Genomic DNA, 18,324 nt, shown 5'->3' with positions numbered 1-18,324 from the left:
CACAGTAACACTATTGTTCAGAAACTGCAGCCAATTTATGGAAAGAGGTGGAATGTTTATGTAACTTACTTTGCTTTAGACAAGAAATGAAAAAAAATGACTGGTGGAGGAAGGCCAGTCAAAACAGGATTTTTCTTCCTTTCTGGACACAGATGTTGGGGAAAAAAAGCCAGCTCTGTCTTCGCATTAAGCGAAACAGCATTTCCATTTTTAGACACTTTTTAAATTAAGTAGGTCAGAAAAACAAAATCAGCCATTAGATTAGTGCTATAATTTACTTGTTTCAAAATGTGCCATGCTTGAGAACTGCTCTGTTGACATGCTTACAACACTATAAACTGAGAAACAGATATATTAGGGTCAGATGATAGCACTTTTGCCTAGACTGCTGTGTCCCAAACATACAGTTGGCAAGTACTGCTAGACTGCAGATGGCGAGTGTCTCTTTGTAACTAGAATGGAGTTTCCTGCCATTTCCAAATTAGCTGAGCTACAAATATGATTTGCAATTGCAGACCAAAGCAAGGTAGCCAAAAGAACAAGTCTCCTTATTTATGCGCTCCCACTGTCCGTACTGGAAAAACTGAGAAGCTAGAATCACTGAATTTCCACCTTACCTACCCAGTGCATTAACACCTTGTTTGACTACCCTTCTTTAACTAGAATGCCTATCCAAAATCTTTGGGTCAAATTCAGCTTTTCTAATTGGAAAAAAAAAAAAGATTTACTTAAAATTTTTTGATTCAATGAGAATTGGGATCTTTAAAGTTTAAGGCATTCTCATGTGGACTCTCAGAGCTTGCATCAGTACAGGTTAGGCCTGATCTCAACTAGGCAGGTGCAACTTGCCTGAGGCAGCCCCATTGCATCAAAAATATCTCAAAATGTGGTTTTGAATGTAAGAAACAATTTCCAGCCACCACTCAACACCATCACAAAACATATCCTGCTCATACTTTAGTGCCACCAGCTTGAAACCAAGCGGGCATCAAGCCAGGCTGTACAGACACCAGTTCTGGCCAGACTGGACTAGAGTGCCTAAATTCAAAATTTGCTCTTTGTCTGTTTCAGACACACACAGAAGTCACACAGAAACAACACGGAAAATATTATAAATAGAAAACAGAATAAAGTTTGGTGGATCAAAACCCCAAGTGAATGCAGCATTCTCTTAAACCACAAAAAATACAGCGCTCAAGAGACACTGAGGAAGCTGCCCCTGCCAAAATATTTCAGCCTTGACAGGGAGAACAATTTCTGGAGGAGGATTCTGTTTCTATAATTATCTGGTCCTTTGCCTCACTAAGACCACCAGCTTATTGCGTTGGGCCAATAAAGGCTTTTCAGGTGCCAACAACATCCAAGAGCTTCCATCCTAGCCCAGTGCTCAGGTGGCAGAACACTCTTAAGCTACTACCAAGCACATAAGATTTTCAAGTTCTCTGAAAGGTGGGGCTGCACCAGTGTTAGCGAGGGCTGGAAGTTGTTCCAGCAACATTATTCAGCTTGAAACCCTTACTCAAATGTGCAGAGAGTTTATTTGACCCAACGGGCCAGATCGAGCCGTGATTGCCTTACCTCCTTGCCAACTGCAACAGAATTGCACAAGCATGAGCTGTGCCTGGTCCAATAACAAGTAATCTGCCATATGGAAGCTACTGAGCAGACATCTGCAGGACACTGAAAGTGCTTTTCTATATACAGTGCTGAGTGCTACAGTTGTGCGTTCCACAGAGTCTCGGTTTGCAAAGGGATAGAAATGAAACATTACTTAGGATTTTGGTTTCTTGGCCTTGAAAACCGAAATCTGAAAACAATTAAAGCCCAGTGCCATACCAAATCAGTTATGCAGTCATTCCTGGATTTTCCCATGGAATTTTTACATAAGAACTAGTCTGTATCTGATGCAAACTAACATACAAAGAATTGTGCTGGTCAGAGGCAGGCCAGCTTATATATGAGTTTCAGAAGTTTTTGCAAATGCATGTAAAAATCAGAGTGAAACACACTGCTAAAGATTACTAGAAATTCGATGACAACTCACTTATTAAAAGCTCTATCATACCTTATATCTTGTCCCTAGCAGACTGTTTTCAGTACCCTCCCATTCAGACAGTGTTTATCTTCTCTATCAGTGCAAGCTTCCCTCCCCAGCACACCTTGTACACTCTGTCCCACAAACTGGGGCACTGGAAATACCCTTCCCATCTCCATTTGGACACCTTTCGGTTGCAACATGGCTGGGGGATGGAGCAAGCCCTGTGCTTTCTCAAGGAATGGGCAACCTTTGATGGTAGGTTGGCTGCTCTCCAGTAACACACAACGAAGAGGCTCCCTGCAGCTTTCTCAGCTCTTTGTGTATCTGCATAGCAGCTGGGCACAATCTGGACTCACAATGGTGCGTCTGTAACAACACAACCAAATCCAGCCCTAGCATGGAAGGGAAACACCGTCCAACTGGAGGTCAAGTTTTGAATTATAATGGTGCCCTCCAGCCTCCAGGTAACTGAATCAGCTGCTTCCCCCTCCACTCAAACCACTGTGGCTAATGTTTCTTTATCCCATTAAAAGTCCAGTTGCCTTGAAAAGAGACAATTCTTTCAGAAGTGAAACTTTTGTCCATGCAAAGGAATGAAAAAACATCATATTCATCAGGCGGGAGAATCAGGCAGTCAAGTCTTCTTGTTTTACCTTCTTTGCAAGGGACATGGCACAAACTTCTAGAGAGCATGACTGTGCAAGGGTAGGTCTCTATCTTCTTGTATCCTGTTACAGACCTGATTCAGTTCTCTAGCCCATTCATGAGTACCACTGCAAAACTCACTAGATTTAGTGACTGGTGTTACAACTGACCCGTAGAGTTCTGGAGGAAGCCTTACCCAGATCTGAGATGTGGACACAATGGCTTGCAGCACAGAGTCACCATGACAAACTGACTGAAAAAAATAAAATAAAAATGCTTTCCTTGAGTTTGGACCTATTCTGAGCCTTTTATGGTTAACTCAAAGCTTTTCTTTCAATGAGCTAAATGTTGTCATAATTTTCACTGCATTAATCTCTAGAGTTCAAATCCCTTTTTTTTTAACATGACACTTTGGATGTGAGATGACAAGTGTTAATATTCATTATTCTACTGAGCTATAAATATCGTGAGGTATAACAACTCACTGGAAAGGACACAACCAAAATGATTTCCTCAGCCCTGTGCTTACATTCAGATCTTCATAACGGATACTATTTTTCACGTACTGAAATGCTTTTGTTGCACTTCTTTTGACACTAAAGTTCACTTACGCACTTCTATTTTAATGGATACTTGTAAAGTTAAATTAAAATAGTCATACTTTCCAGTTCACAGTAGGCAACTTGCACACTCATATTCATGTTCAGTCTATACACCATTATCCTGTTGCAGTACATGAAGAAAAGCAGTCATTTCAGAAACTACTGGAGTTTCCCTACTAAATTTTTCTAATAGATTATTTTTCTAGCAAGATCTTACTTGCAAAGTGTTTTCCCACCAGAAGTTTGCCAGATTTTTGGGGCAACGCTGAACAAAGGTCTCACCACCTTTGTAACACTAAACAGCATTTAGTCTCTTTCATAAACCTGATAGCCTGTAAATCTGAGATGGTCCACACCCTCTGCATTCCTATGTCGCATACTAACAGCCTCTTCTTTAATTACAAGGTGTGGCATTTCTGGACAAGAGACAGCTAATCCTCCAGACGTGTGTGTTATTTACATTTACCCTAGAATTTCTCCTTTATGCAAAGCTTTGGCTCTGAAACTGCAAAGGTTAAACCTCACAGACAAAATCTCTAGCTCATGGCCACACTTTGATGCCATTTAATATTCTGGTTTACTAACGATTAAGTGGAAGTGTTTTGAGCATATAGGATTCAGATCTAAAAGCTGGGAGCTATTTGGATCTAGGAGTTTGGTTCATGCCAGTATCTGTTACAAAACATTAGCAATCTGCAAAACTAAAACTTCAATAGGACCCATATTAACACATTACTTTAAACCACCTTCAACTGCAGTTGTATTGGTGAATTCTGATTTAGAAATAAGATGAACTAAAGCTCTGGGCTTCTTACACAAAACGCCATCAGAAGACTGTGATTTCAGCTGTCTTAAACAGTCACTACTTCAGCTCCTGCAGCCGGGTAGGCAGCACTGCCCCGGTTTGCACCCTAACCCCAGGCTGTGCAGCCTCCTGGAGCACCCTGGCAGGAGGCTGGGAGCCCCAGCTCTGTGGTTCATGCTGCAAGCCAAGGACAGGATGCCCAGCTGCACGGGCACGACGGGACTGGCCCTGCAAAGTGGCAGAGCTGGGTGTGAGCGTGGTTGGCTCCAGTGGCTGAAGCACACCACGTCCACCACTGCCTGGTGCAGGGGAGGACAGACACTCCTCCTGGGCCTGTTCCCGCCAAGCTCGCCGGGCCATTTCCTCGCCTCCGTCCAATTCTGTCACCCTCGGTGCTTCCCACATCCCACAGCTCGAGGAAATCCAAAAAGACTCAGCCCCACATACCTCCTCCTCTCCTTTCCCTTGAAATACTCCTCTTGTTCAAGGACTTCACTCCTTCTTCCGTCTTTTCAGCCTGGAGGGGACCATCCTCACTTCCTTCCTGAGAAACATCCCTTCAGCATTACCCTTCCATGAGCCATCACAGCATGGACAACACTTGGCCACAGGGACCATGAGAGAGGGTGGCAGGCTGTGACTTCTGAAGAAAGCCACCGTGGGACAGGACCCCCACTGTGGATCTGCTGAGATCCTCGGTGTAAAAAAGAACTTCCCTCCATAACTGCATGATTGTTTATCGCACAGCAGTTGGAACTTCCAGAGAAAGAAAAAGCTACATAATTCTGGACACTGCCTAAAAAACAGGAGCAGCTCTGCCTGCTTTTTTATATTGCCCATATTACAGGCAGACACCTACTAATGCTAGGACTACAACACAGCTCTTCCTTCTGTCTCTGCACATCAGTCCCCCTGACTTTAGAACAAAAAACCCTCTTTCAGGTGTGCAGCAGACTGGTAAATTCACATGCACCCCAGCTGTGACTGAGATGCCCAATTTTGCTTTCCATAAAGAGGAACCAATATCTCACTCTGGGCTTGCACATGGCCCCAGGTCTAACGACCTCAGACATGAGCCCTGATGGGAAGCGCCTGCCCAGGCAGCAGCAGAGCCTTGACATGTTGAGGGGCTACAGGGATCAAAATCTTGATTTCAGTGTCTCCAAAAGGGTTTTCTGACTGGAAGTCATTGCGCTGGGTGTCCAGTGAGATGAAGGTAGATGGGCTGCAGGGGCCTCTGTGAGGACAGGCCGAGGCTGCCCCGTGCCACACACAGCCAGCTCCAGTGGCCCCACCTCAGGGCACAGCCGGGCCCTGCAGCCAAGAGGGTAGCACCCAGGGGAAAGTATACTTACGAAAGGGCAAAGCACCACACAGGCAGGGAGTTAAAATGTGAGAACCAGCCCTGCAGAGCCCCATGGAGAAGGATGGGAAGAGGTGCTCCAGGTGCTAGAGCAGGGATTCCCCTGCAGCCCATGGAAAGGCCCATCCCAGAGCAGCCTGTGAAGGACTGCAGCTCATGGAGAGGACCCACACAGAGTAAAAGTGTGAGGAGGAAGGAGTGGCAGGGACAAACTGTCATGGACTGACCACAAACCCCCATCCCTGTCCTCCCTGAGCTGCCTGGACAGGGGGGCAGCTAGAGGAGCTGGGAATGAAGCTGAACCTGAGGAAAAAGAAAGGAAGGTGTTGTTTCAATTAGTCCTTTTTTTTTTTTTTTTTCCCACTTTCCAAATGTATTTCAATTTGCAATAAATTAATTTTCTGAGTCATCTGCTTTACCCATGCCAGTAACTGGTAAGCCATCTCCCTGTCTTTATCTTGAACCACGAGCTTTTTTTCCATCTTATATTTCTCCCTGTCCTGCTTAGGAGAGGGAGAGAGAGAGCAGCCGGGTGGGTGTCTGGCAGCCCAACAAGGTCAACCCACCACAGTCATAAGCTGGAGCAACCGCAGGACAGAAAGAAGAGAGGAGGTCAAGAAGAGGAAAGAGTTAGCCTGGCACTGTACACAGAGCCCTATTTCAACACGAGCTCATCATGAGGTTGAATTTGCGGGTTTGGAAACTAATTATTTGCAAGGACAAGGCTATCCCTGCCTCCAGCCCAGAGGCAGCACTCAGATAGGATAAGATCTTGCCTGAAGCATTCCAGGGAAAGTCCACTTGCAGGAAGGATCCTGCATGAAAAGTCAGAAAAGGCACAGATCAGGAAACAGTGAGACTGTGAAGAGCCCCTCTTCATGGTTACTGAGAACACTATAAAATACCAGTATGGGTTTTAGCTCATAGCTTTTGCTAACCAGTGTATGCATTGGCAGATGCAGCACTATTACACTAATACACTCTGTCCCTTCTGCCTAGGTCTCCCTTACCCTGACTTCCCACTATGCTGCTTAAGAATGCCAGGCAAGAACATAAACTGTGCCTGCTCTGTGACTGAATGCAGCAGAAAATTTATTAATGGAAAAGAGAAGAAACTCAAAAGGAAAATCATCTCTAAACATAGCCCAGGCAAAAGGTAACTTGCCGTAACACAGCCCTGAAAGGCACTACTAGCAAAAATACCCTGGCATGTTACAGCATCCTCCTGACTTGTACGAAAGCTGCTTTATTGCTGATCTCAGTTTACTCTATTCCCAGGCATAACTGAATTGTGTTGATTTTTTATGGGTCACCTGGCTTCGCAGTAGGTGTTCTGGGCCATCATTAAAGCTCGGTAAGGCAAAGCTATTACATTTTTCCTTCTTTTTGCAGAGCTTCTCTCTATCCTTTTATCAGCTGATCTGCAGAAGCTGCAGAAAGATATACAGGTCCTCTCCTGAAGCAGTCCCTGAATAACCAACTGCTTTTTCTTCCTCCCAAAGCTACCTGCAACAAGGGAGGGGCTGCAGAACGTGGACAGTATCAACAACATTGCCTCAGCTCCTCCAACACTCCTCTTTGTAGCCCAAAAGCAACACTGGGAAGAAAGTGAACTCACATACAAAATTCGCTTTCTGGGTGAAATTCAAAAAAAAAAAAGTTTTTGGGTGAAAAAAAAAATCCAGACTCAGAATGACAACTTTTGTAGGCAAAACTGCTTCCTCCCAGTTTCTCCAGCTTCACCTGCTTCCCATGCCTGATGCAGCAAAAAAAAAATCCCATAAGAAGCTCATCTATTCATACCCAGGAACTGCTCATGTTACTAATGTGCATAATCTGGATGAAAGTCATCAAAACCTTAGTGCATTCTTGAATCTGTATCCTGTCATATTCATTGTGGAAAGCACAGGGGGAAAAAAATATCAACTTCTATGCAAAACGCGGACATTTATCAGTGCTGCACATAACAAGTATAGAATAATAAGTTTGCAAGGTAAGTCAGTCACCCAATTCATCGGGACCCTCTGGTAATGCAGCAAGCAAAAGGGAACTATTAGTAAAGATGTTCAGAAAGGTGTGTTTAAGGTAAGGACTCTGCTTCTGTGGCTGAGTACTCATCAGGGAGAAGGTTAGCTTAAAGAAAATCAAAAGAAGCATGACATGAAATTGGAGGTGAAATGGAGGAGAGAAACGGAAAATCTAATGAGAAGCTATTTGTCCATGGTAGGAGTCATAGGAAGGCGACAACAATTTTCATGGAAATATTTCATGGAAACATGTGTCTCCCTTCTCTGTGTTCTTCCAGCCTGCCCTGGCAATCCCCCTTGCCACCACCACATTCTCCAATTTGCACACATCATCCAGCAAGAAGCGCTTAATCAGGAGGAGAGCACCTGTGCTGTTTGCTCAACTTAGCACCTGCTCCACAACTGAGGAAAAGCAACAGGCCACTGATAGCTCATCAGTCCAAAACTCAGCATTATTTCAGGGTATTCTTAAAGTTTAGAACCAGCAGGGTGATGTAGAAGTAATTGCAGAAATAATTGCTGTGCAAGCCTACATAGTGCCAGGGGGTTTCTAACAGATCTATAATCATCTTTTAGAGTGACAAAAACAAGTTTCTGGATCACAGCTGCCTGTGCCACCTTGACTCTTTACGGCTCATCAACTGAAGGAAGCACTTGTGTAGCTCCAGGAAGGTGGCTTTATCATGCAGGCAGTCTGGACTCTCTTCTAGAGTCTTCATCACACCTGAGTCCCAACCACAGCACTTGTAAAGAAAAGATGGGGGACAGAGGAGGATGTAAGGGAAGAAACAGTGTAAGGAAAAACAGCCTCCACTCACACCCTTACATTCAAGGAGTCCCATGGTATTTGTAATTGCCGATCACTGTCACTGCCCTGGAGAAAAACAAAACAAAACCAACCTGTCTCTGATACACTATCTATAGCTCTTGACAGCAGCTTCTACAGCAGCACAAGTCAGAAACAAAGAAGCTGTACATCGGTCTGGCCACTGTAGAGATACAAACCTGGATCCAAATTTCTGCCTGCAAAAATCAGGGCTCCAAGACTAATGCTGGCTTAAATTTGGATTAAAACTCCTAGGCTTGTCCTTTTCTAGCTAATATGAAAATTCACTAGCTAGGAGTCTTAACAAATGGTTTGAGCCAGGATTTCACAATGAATACGTGATGATTAACTGCAGGATCACAGAGACTAAAGGTGGGAAAGAGCTATTAGATCATTGCAGCCCTGTGGCAGTTGCAGAATTGTTCTCTGCAGTGTCTCTCTCCCAGCACCTTGTTCAGGCTAGTTTTAAGTGTCTCAAGCAAAGGCTCTCCCAGTTTCTTTCTGGAGGCTGTTCCACACTCAAGCAGATCTTGCTGATATTTACTTGACATTAAATTTCACCTTGCTCCACTCTGTAGCCAAGAGCCATCTTAAACAGTCCTTTTACCTGCTGCTCTCTTAATGTTGGTGTTCTCTACTCTTTGGTCACTTCAGAAATTAACATCTACTTTTCTGTTTGCCATTATTTCCTGTGATCAAGATCATCAGAGAAAAAAAAATAGCATACTTCTCATGTATACTATACCCCTCCCAACCTCCATTAAACCAATCAAGCCTTTCTTTGGACATATGACATTGACATTTGGTAGTATGACCCACTGTATCATTTCCTGCCCCTGCTTTTGACTCTCCATGAGGTGCCAGAGTGACAGAGAGCAGGACCCACCAATTAATGAGATGTAAAGACGCAGGAAAGGTTTTCTCGAGGTAATTGTTTTTGACAGCTTAGCATGACAGGAGCTCGACGCAGGCTCAATGTGAGGCCCCATGGATGGCTTCAGGTCAGCTCCCTCTCCGAGTTGGATTTGTAGTTGTTCCTCCCCCCCAGCTGCATTGCATCATGAGTTCAGGCATAAAGTGCTGCAGTGGGTGCTGGTGAGAGGACGTCTGATTCGGCTGTACTGTACAGAGCAGCAGACTGCAACTAATTTCACAGGCTGAGGCCGGGAAAAATAAGTTCCTCTCTTCGAGTCACATTAATGGAATATTCTGTGCTGGACCAGGATCAGACAATGCAAGGTAGACATTGTCTAATACCGAGAAGGATGTGGGATGAAAACACGCCAGAGTGAGCAGCCCTAATGACCGTTGCTTTAAGGAGCCCAGAGACAAGACAGAACACGGCCAGGACTCCGGGAAGCAGCCCAGCTAATGCATGCACATGTGTGTGTCCTCCAACAAGCTGTGCCCAGCCTCCCTCCAGCACACCAGACACAGCCTGCACTGCCTGCAGGCAGCTGGCTCCTCAGACAATTCAAGTTCCCCTGCAGAGATAGCAGTGGTGTAGCAGTTACACGGCTACACACACGGTTTTCACTCCGATGAGGATCACGAATGCGAGTGCCTGGTGTTGATCCCAGCAATTCTGAATTTTCTAAATTCCCTGCTTACTGGAGAGTGAAATTAGACTCACGCTCGTAACTTGTGGCTTGCGGAGAGCAGCTCGGAGCAGGTAGCGGAAGGTATGGCGCACAGAGAATGAAAAAAAGACAATTGTGGGTGCAGAGAAATGTATTCCAGCAACACATTTTGTTTTAGCAAAGTTCAGACTGGGAATTTGCAATGTGGAAATTCTTTATGAAGGTACTCAAATTAACAACTTGAATTGCACTCTTAAGAGATTAGAGCAGTTAGGGAGAGGTAAATGAGCTCTGTCAAAACAGGAACAGCTCTAAGTAATTCCCCAAAGCAGGATCAGGGCATGCACTGTGGCAGATTTCCTCCATATTCTGGCACTGGCAAGGAAAATTATGGAGGTGTTTCTCTTCTGCTTCAAAGCAGAGGGTCTGGCAGCAGTTCTTGCCCAACAATGTGGAGTTCAAAAGATATGAGTCAAAGCAATGTTGATACAAAATAAAAATTAAAAAAGAAAATAAAAACCTTTGAAAAATAAAAGTTGAGGCTGCGGTTCAGCCACCACCAAGCCTCCTCCAGTTTCCCAGGGTCAAAGGCACAGGTCATGTCCCTCCAACAGATCTGTAGAAAACGGACACTGGCAACTGTAGATTGTTGATAAATTTGTATGGTAAGTAGAGGGAGGGGGGCAAACCCATCTTCTGGAGCCGTGGTGAAACAGGCTCTGAGAACAGACCTGATGGTACCTCTGCAAGCACCATTGCAGGAAAGAGATTTTTCACACAGAGGGTGAACTGCATTTGCTCTAGCCAGAGAAGACTGCCTCAGAATCCCTTGCTGTGCACCCTGAGGACAGGATTAAAGTGCTGGGGGCTGGCACAGCCCATTGCTCCCAAACCCATGGGGAGCTTACCTGAGAGCCTTGCTTTCACAGCTCTTGCTCTTTAAATTTTCATCAGTGCCCTTGTGTGGTGTTTTATTCTCTGTTGTAAGAAGAAACAGTCAGTTTTAAATCACTTTCTTTTTAATGAAATGAATGAATATAAAACATCACTCCAACGACACTCCCTACTGCCAAATCCATCAGCACCCTTTGTGCTTTCACGGTCATATTTGCCTTATAAAAAACAGCTCCATCTTCTCTGCTGCTATGCAAAAGGCTCAAACAAATGTCAGAAGCCTGACTGGCAGACTGCACAGCCAAAGCGCAGAACCCGACTGCGTTCAGGGGCTGTCAAGTGCACAAAGTAAACAAAAGAACAGATCTATGTAATTTTTCCTCACAAACCTCTTTCAGCAGCAACTCTTATTTTAGACATTACTTGTAAAGGAAAGCATAACACCACATCAGTGCATTTTAACTGTAAAAAATCTCATTAGTTTTGATAAATATGTTTCTCTGAAACATTTTATTATAACTATTGGAGGCATAAAGCCTAAACAATGTTGTGTTTTTAGTAACCATTTGAAAGTGATGGCTCCCTAAATCTACTATGGCTATTTAAGAACCCCTGCACAACCAGGACCGAGCAGCAGGATCTTCCAATCTCTTTGCTCGACTTCTTACATCTCCCTGCTTGACAAGGCAGTGCTGAATGCAAACATCTGGGCGAAGCATACCCAGGTTTTGCAGAAGTAAACAGCGCAACGGATGACAGAGCATACATGGCTCCCCGCTGCAGTACAGACTGCCCGCGGGGCTGGCAGAGCCTCCCTCCTGCCCTGGGATTTACTCCCCTGCTTTGCCAGGGACTCTCGATTCACAGGAGCAAGAGGGAGAGCTGCATTTGTGGGTTTGGTTTTAAATCCCTCTTTCTGAGGGAGAGATGCGTCTGTGTGCTGCAAGCGCATCTGACAGACATCCAACCCAGGGGAGGATCAGCTGTGAAAAACCTTCCCCGGGATATTTTCGCTCCTCTTATTTTATTCCCTGTATTTCTTCTAACTCCTGGGGTGGGTAATTTTCCTCAGCCAAAAACCAGACAGAAGGGGGATGGAGGAGGGTAGAGGTGCACGCAGCACATGGGCAGCTGGGCACTGCGCATGCAGGCAGCACGGAGCAGCTCACAGGGAAGGCAGCGCAGGTGTTACAAATGCCACAGGCATTTGGGGCAGCTCTGTGGCAAGCAAGGAGAGAGAGGAGCGCAGCACACCGAGCAGCTTCCCACCTGGTCCATGAAAACACCTCGCACCACTAACGCAGTAGAAGTCACCAGTGCCCCCCCAGTGCAAATGTGCTGATCACTAACCATGAACATGGAGCAAAACACGAAGTGTTTGCACCCAGTGCCTTCCCCTCAGCAGCCTAATGCCTGAGCAAGCCCCTTCCACTGCTGTGCCGAGGGGCAAAAGCAGCCGATGGGAATGCCAGGCCCCAGCACATCTCTTCTGGCCCAGGCATATCAGGAAGACTTGGCCCTGCGTCCCCCTGGGACCCTCCTGCCAGCCTGGGAGAGCCACGCTCCCCAACACCACACCAGTGACCACTGGCACCCCGTTCAGGTGAATGCACCCACAGCACTGCTACACCCAACCTTTACAATATTTTAAATGAATCAAATTCTTTTTGCTTTAAAGGTGGAGGAATCTTTTTTTATTTTGTTTGTCTGATTATACCTGGAATTCAGATGTACGCAACACGCAAGGTATCTGAAGGCTCAAAATGCACAATGCAATACTATAATATAGCTCTTTGTTATGCTAATTATTTCTTCCCAGCTGCTCCTGCAATGAGTGCCAGCCCAACCTATCAAACAGGAACAAAACCTCCAGGCAAGCCTGCTGCTGCAAGGTCCCTTACCTCCAAGCTCGAGGGGCCTGGGGCTGCCACTGCTCTGGCACCCGCACACAAAGCAGAGAGGTGAAACAAGATTTCAGATCGCAGCTCCACTGCCACTGGGAACGTGAACCGGGAATTAAAAAGTGATACCCCCCTGACAGCCAGGTTGCCATGATTTACATCTTCCCTCAGGTCCCCTCCCCCTCCACACGCATCTTCTCAGCTCTTGAGTAAAAGGAAGAAACGAGGCAGTGGGAAAGCATCCAGGGAAACCTCAGAGGCTCAGTCGAGGTTCTCATTTTGGCACCCACCAGGGCAGCGCTACTCGATCACGAAGGATTTTCAGTGCATGGGTGTCATATTCATGGCAGTCTGAAAATGCTGTGGTTGCATTATTTAAATTAAAATTAAGTTTCCAAATAAATAAAAAAAAGGCTTTATATTTCCAAAGTGAAAAGAATAAAATTATTGGTTTGGTTGCAGTTCTATTATTTATGTTGACATTCAGTTAAAAGAGTTTGTCTTGTTCCTGCGTTTCTAGGGCCTAGGAAGATATTTTATGCGTAGCACATGGAAATATTCAAAGGGAAAAAGGAGCTTTGGCAGCTGGAAGGGGACTGACTACTGGGAGCTGCTGGCAACTTAAGAGGCTCCAAAGACCATTGGGAATGTGGGGCAAGCTCATTACCCGAATGCCTTTTTTGTAATGGTCACTGGTGAAATACCTCAAAAGCTGACATTCAATCATCATCTTTAAGCCTCAGAATTAGAAAAAGGAGTGCTTTCAATGGGTGAATAAACTCAGAGTAAAAATCCTCACCTCAGCCTGTATGCAGAGTAAGTAGAATGATCTGACAGTAGCTTAAGCCTTACACGCCGTTTAAGATTTTCCTCATGACTGATGACTATACGGGCTATTTTGAGGTTTCTGTAGTGGAGCAATTCTACAATGAAAGTATGTTTCACAACTGCAAACATAATGCATCTTACTTCTCACAGCAAGCACAGAGTTTGCCACTATTACACTAATTACTCTGCTGGTAAACCAGAATCCAAGCTGTCAAGCAAAGGAAGGGGTCGAAGAAAGAACAAAGGGCATTCAGCCTCCAAATGTACAACGTAGCCTGCTCAAGATCAAAAAATTATTCAAACTATTTTCATGAAAATTATACCAGAAATTGAGAAATGTAGGTCATTTTGGTCATACTTGTTGAGACTCATGAAGGATAAATTTGGGAAAAATGTAGTACTGAAAGTACATTACACTTAGAGGGTAGCAATATAATGTATGCATACTCTGATGATTTGCAATATAAAGGGCAATTGCATTTTGAGCCATAACTAAATTACTTCTTTCGAAGGAATAAAGGGCCCCACAGCAGCCATATGACTGAGAGAATATGGCTAAAAAGTGGGGCTTAGTCACATAAATAAGTATAAAAGATCTTGTCTCAAAAAAGCAATGGATAGAGGTAAAAAATTACGTGGATTTTTAGAGTTGATGAATATAGCACAAATTGTACACATAGATTGAGAGAGAAGCAACTCTGGAGCTGGGAATAAAACTGGATTTGAAAATAATCTGTTGGTCATCTCCTACTTCCAGAGACAGAGGCTTTCTGTAACAAGCAGAGTGGCCAGTCCTGCACCGCATGGGTGGAAGCGGGCAATTGTCATTTGAACCCTGCTTTGAGAACAAGGTGAGGAAAGACAAAACCAACAACAACAACCAGAGCTGTGGGCAGTCAGCAGATCAGACTGGGCACAACCTCTCCGACAATCAATGGCACATCATCATCTTATGCCAGCTGAGGGGCTCATCACCCCTCACTCTGCTGCAACAGCCACCAGAAAGCACCGGACATCAGTCACAATTTCCATGTGAAAACGCTGCATTAGAAACAGAACGGGGTGAGCAGATGGTGGAAATGCCATTGGAAGGCCCCGTTGGGCTTGCTGGAGAATCACAGCCATGATGACTATGGGTCAGGTTTCCCTGGAGGAGGCACAGTCACCAACCCCTACTATCCTGTCACCTCCTCCACAACTGCCAGAGCCTTTAATTATTTCAGGAGGCAGACAGCCCACAGTACAGAAAGATGAGCCTAGCAGGCTATTCCACAGGGAAAATACCACTGCAAGAGGTAGAAGCGAATGAAGTGACCTTGATCAGACAGACCATTTATCTTGTTTCTGCAGTCCCAGCATGACAGATTAGATGCTCTCCGCAGTAAATTGGACAATGATGCTGTACTAATTGAGAGGAATTGCTAGCCTTGGGAAATAAGTTGTTTTTCAAATTCAGCAGCTCACTGTTTTGGGGTTTTAGTTGGGGTTGGTTCTTTTTTGTTTGTTTGTTTTTGCTAAGTAAGCATGCTTCTGAGCACACGCAGACCACGCATCTGTGACTTCTCCTCACACTCCCTGGGTTCATCAGAGAGAAACCTAAGCACAAAGATTAAAAGAAGTTAATGCACTTGCCTACCTGGTCTTTCAGCTGGATCTGGTGAGAAAGCTTCACATACTTCACAGTCTGCACCACTTATGCAAAGCAGAGGAACTGAAACTCCATCTTCCCCAGGGCTGCATTTGCTTCCTTTACTTGACTTATAGACTAGGGAGAGCAGCAGCAGCAGGCCAACTACAGCCCCAGGTGCAACCATTTTTGCATGACAACAGCCCTGGAGTTGAATCCAACCTTCCACACCTGCCCACAGCCCCCCGACACAGAAAGCCACTGAGGCTCAGCGGTGAATTCAATCTGGTCTTGCAGCCGCAGCTGCTTTGCTTCACACTTTCCGTGGAGAGCCAAGAGAGGAGTGAAGATCTCCTCCTAACACCCCTCAGCCCCAGGGGTGATTTGTGTTCGGTTCACCATGCAGACCAGGCCATTGGTGTATACCTCGCATTATCAGCCTTCAGCTGAGCAGGATTAGCTGCTGCAAAGGCACTAGGCACCCTGCCACGGCAGTGTTTACATTAGAGCAAATGGACCTCACAGAGACAGTTTGCAAACACCACAAGACGAACTATTGTAAACTCCCTCAGTTTAGTCATCTTTCCCCATCTGTCAGAGAAGTTAAAGTGAGATTGAAAAAACACAGGAAATTACTGTGTATTCCAGGCGGTTCTGACCGAGTGGCTTGGCTGTTACACGGGATGCCTTGCGGAAGGCTCGCATCTCCCGGCATCTCCACCAGGATCCTCTGCAGTGCAGCCCCAGCTGCGCTCTTCCAGCCAGCTGCATGTGCCCTGCCAGGAGAAGCCCCCTCGGAGTGCTTCATGTGGCTGTCGAAAAGCTCATACCAGTGCTGAGGAGCCCCAAAAAACTCCTCTGGGAAGCCAGGGCAGCCCCTGCTTTCGAGGCTGCAAAGCAAGGGACGGGCAGTGACACAGGTTAGGTGTCTCTGGATACGTGAGAGTCACATTCACTGAATAAAACACCAGATGAAATCCTTTCCCTGCCGCAGCTTAACCCTTTATCTAATGTGACCAACTCTTTTCTGATAAAACTTACAAAACTTATTTTATCAAGGCTGCTTGCATTAGTAAGCAGCAATTGCATCTGTCACACCTCTGGCTGTTGCCTTTATCTCAAGAAGCCAGTGAAAGGGCATGAGATGAATGCAGGCCAGAAATCACCTTCACGCCCTGCTTTGACCGGCAACCCTCAATCACCAGGTCGCTGCCATGGCACAGTCCCAGGGCTGGCAGCTGGCAGGGCCATTCGGCTGCCTGGGCCACAACTGGCATGGGCCTCCAGAGGCACACGAAGTGGCGAGATGCCCTGCAGCCTCGCTAATTTGTTTAATGCCCCTTCAGACCACACTGCACCTCTGAACCCAGCGCATCGCCCCAGCAGTATCACATGTCTTCAGAGAAAGGACAGGTGGTGAGGTGAGAAACGAAAGAGAAGGATGGATGGAGGAGCACTGGAGGATGGACTGTGGAAAACACCTCTTCACCACAGTTTTGCTCTGGGGTGTAAGGCCTGTATTTTCTGGTAGAAAGCAATCCTTGATAATAAAATGACATTTCGTCCACAATGACATTAAAATAGACCTGACAACAGAAACATCTTTTTTTTGTTTGTTTTCCATATATTAGGGATATACCATTATAAGCGGGGATTAGCCTGCTGAACAGCACAGTGCTCTGTAGTGTTACACTCTAGCAGCAAAGTGTCTCCTGCAGGGGGTAAAACATTCACCGTGGAGATAAGCTCTTCTGTCCAGTTCTTCAGGCAGATAGACCAGCAACATGCTCAGGAGCATTCATTTAGTAGTTATGCATGGGAGACGCAGATGAAAGGCATTAATACAATCTTGGAAAAGAACTGTTTCTTGTAAATTTGTGGTAGTAGCAAAATAGTCCTAGGACTGGAGCGTGCAATGGGGAAAAGGCCTATCTATCTGGTTTGCACTCTCTACATGCCACAGATCAAAATAAAACTGAACAAGGAAACCCACTAGACTGGCCTGAAGGCCCCTGAAACCCTGGTGAGGCTGAGCTCCATCCTGGCCTCAACCTGAGGTGCAGGAGTTGATTGTTGTGTAACCTCTTCAGCACCAGAGCAGCTGGATTGAATGGTATTTCCTTGGGTGAGGGAGGGAAACATGAGGAAAGGATCCAGTAGCCATTGGAGATGTAAAATTAAAATGAATTTTTGTCATTTTAATAAATATATATCAAGGAAATCTCACTTTACTACAACAACACAATAGTATACAAGCATCTAATATTTAAGCTTAAAACATCAAGTGTTTATCAAATATTGGAAAAAAGCAGACATTACTAGACTATCTGGGTATAACACAAGAAAAATCATTTTTTTTAAATTGGTCCTTGTGGACAAATGTCTAAATGATGATCCTACTCATACACTGTATGAATGAGATCTATATTTAATATTATTATTATTAATAAAAAAGCTTCTGTCTTGGAGAAATCAGGTGGGATTTGCACTTTCTTTATCTGTCATTCTTCACAGTGATAACCCTTACACACCTGCCAGTTCCCACTCACACAACGGCGCAAAGGTTATCACTGAGTTACATCCTAGATGTTCTCCTGGGGTCACCTTGGCTGGGAGGGGGGACCTTTTTCCTGCGACCACTGCACTTAACTCATAAAAGCTGCCTGGGCTGCAAACCTGACCGTGGGGTGTGCATGCTGCCCAACCTAACCATGGCCCACTAGGACCAAGGCTGAGCTGTGAAGCCCTGGTGCTCTGCGAGGCGCCCAGCTTGGCCCCAACCCACAGACCTGCCAATGCTTTGGTGCTACTGGCTCTGGCACCACACCAGGGACAGCCTGGGGACAGGACCCCTGGGTGCCTACGTGGAAGTGAATGTCCCCACTGGACATGAACTGAGGTGGGAAGGTGTCACTTGGATGTGTGATTCTGTCGGAACAGGCAGCTATTATGAGTCCACTGTGGCTTGGATGTGGCTACTTTGCCAAGCACATCCTGCAGGTTGTTATGGGCACTGTGGGAACTAATTAATTTGGTAGATCTAAGACCCACAATACTCTCTGTCCAACCCCAACAAATGCCTTCTGGGCATTTTAAACAGCACACTTTTGGAATCAATCTACCTACGGATGACTAAACATTGTCCTTAGCCACTGAAATCTCAGCTCATTTCTCCAAAATGTTCTTTT

General features: G+C 45.5%; 1 long non-coding RNA gene across 1 annotated transcript in view; it reads right to left on the bottom strand.

Annotated features, from left to right (window-relative positions):
- The window catches only part of LOC121068688, a 41,920-nt gene extending 26,622 nt beyond the window's left edge, over positions 1 to 15,298 (bottom strand). The window contains exon 1 of the long non-coding RNA XR_005819033.1: positions 15,146 to 15,298. This is a non-coding gene — a long non-coding RNA (uncharacterized LOC121068688). The remainder of the gene's footprint in view (positions 1 to 15,145) is intronic.
- Between the last annotated feature and the right edge of the window lie 3,026 nt (positions 15,299 to 18,324).

This window comes from Cygnus olor, chromosome 3 (genome assembly GCF_009769625.2).
Source record: "Cygnus olor isolate bCygOlo1 chromosome 3, bCygOlo1.pri.v2, whole genome shotgun sequence".
Lineage (NCBI taxonomy): Eukaryota > Metazoa > Chordata > Aves > Anseriformes > Anatidae > Cygnus > Cygnus olor.
This window is presented reverse-complemented; position numbering and strand designations above follow the sequence as displayed.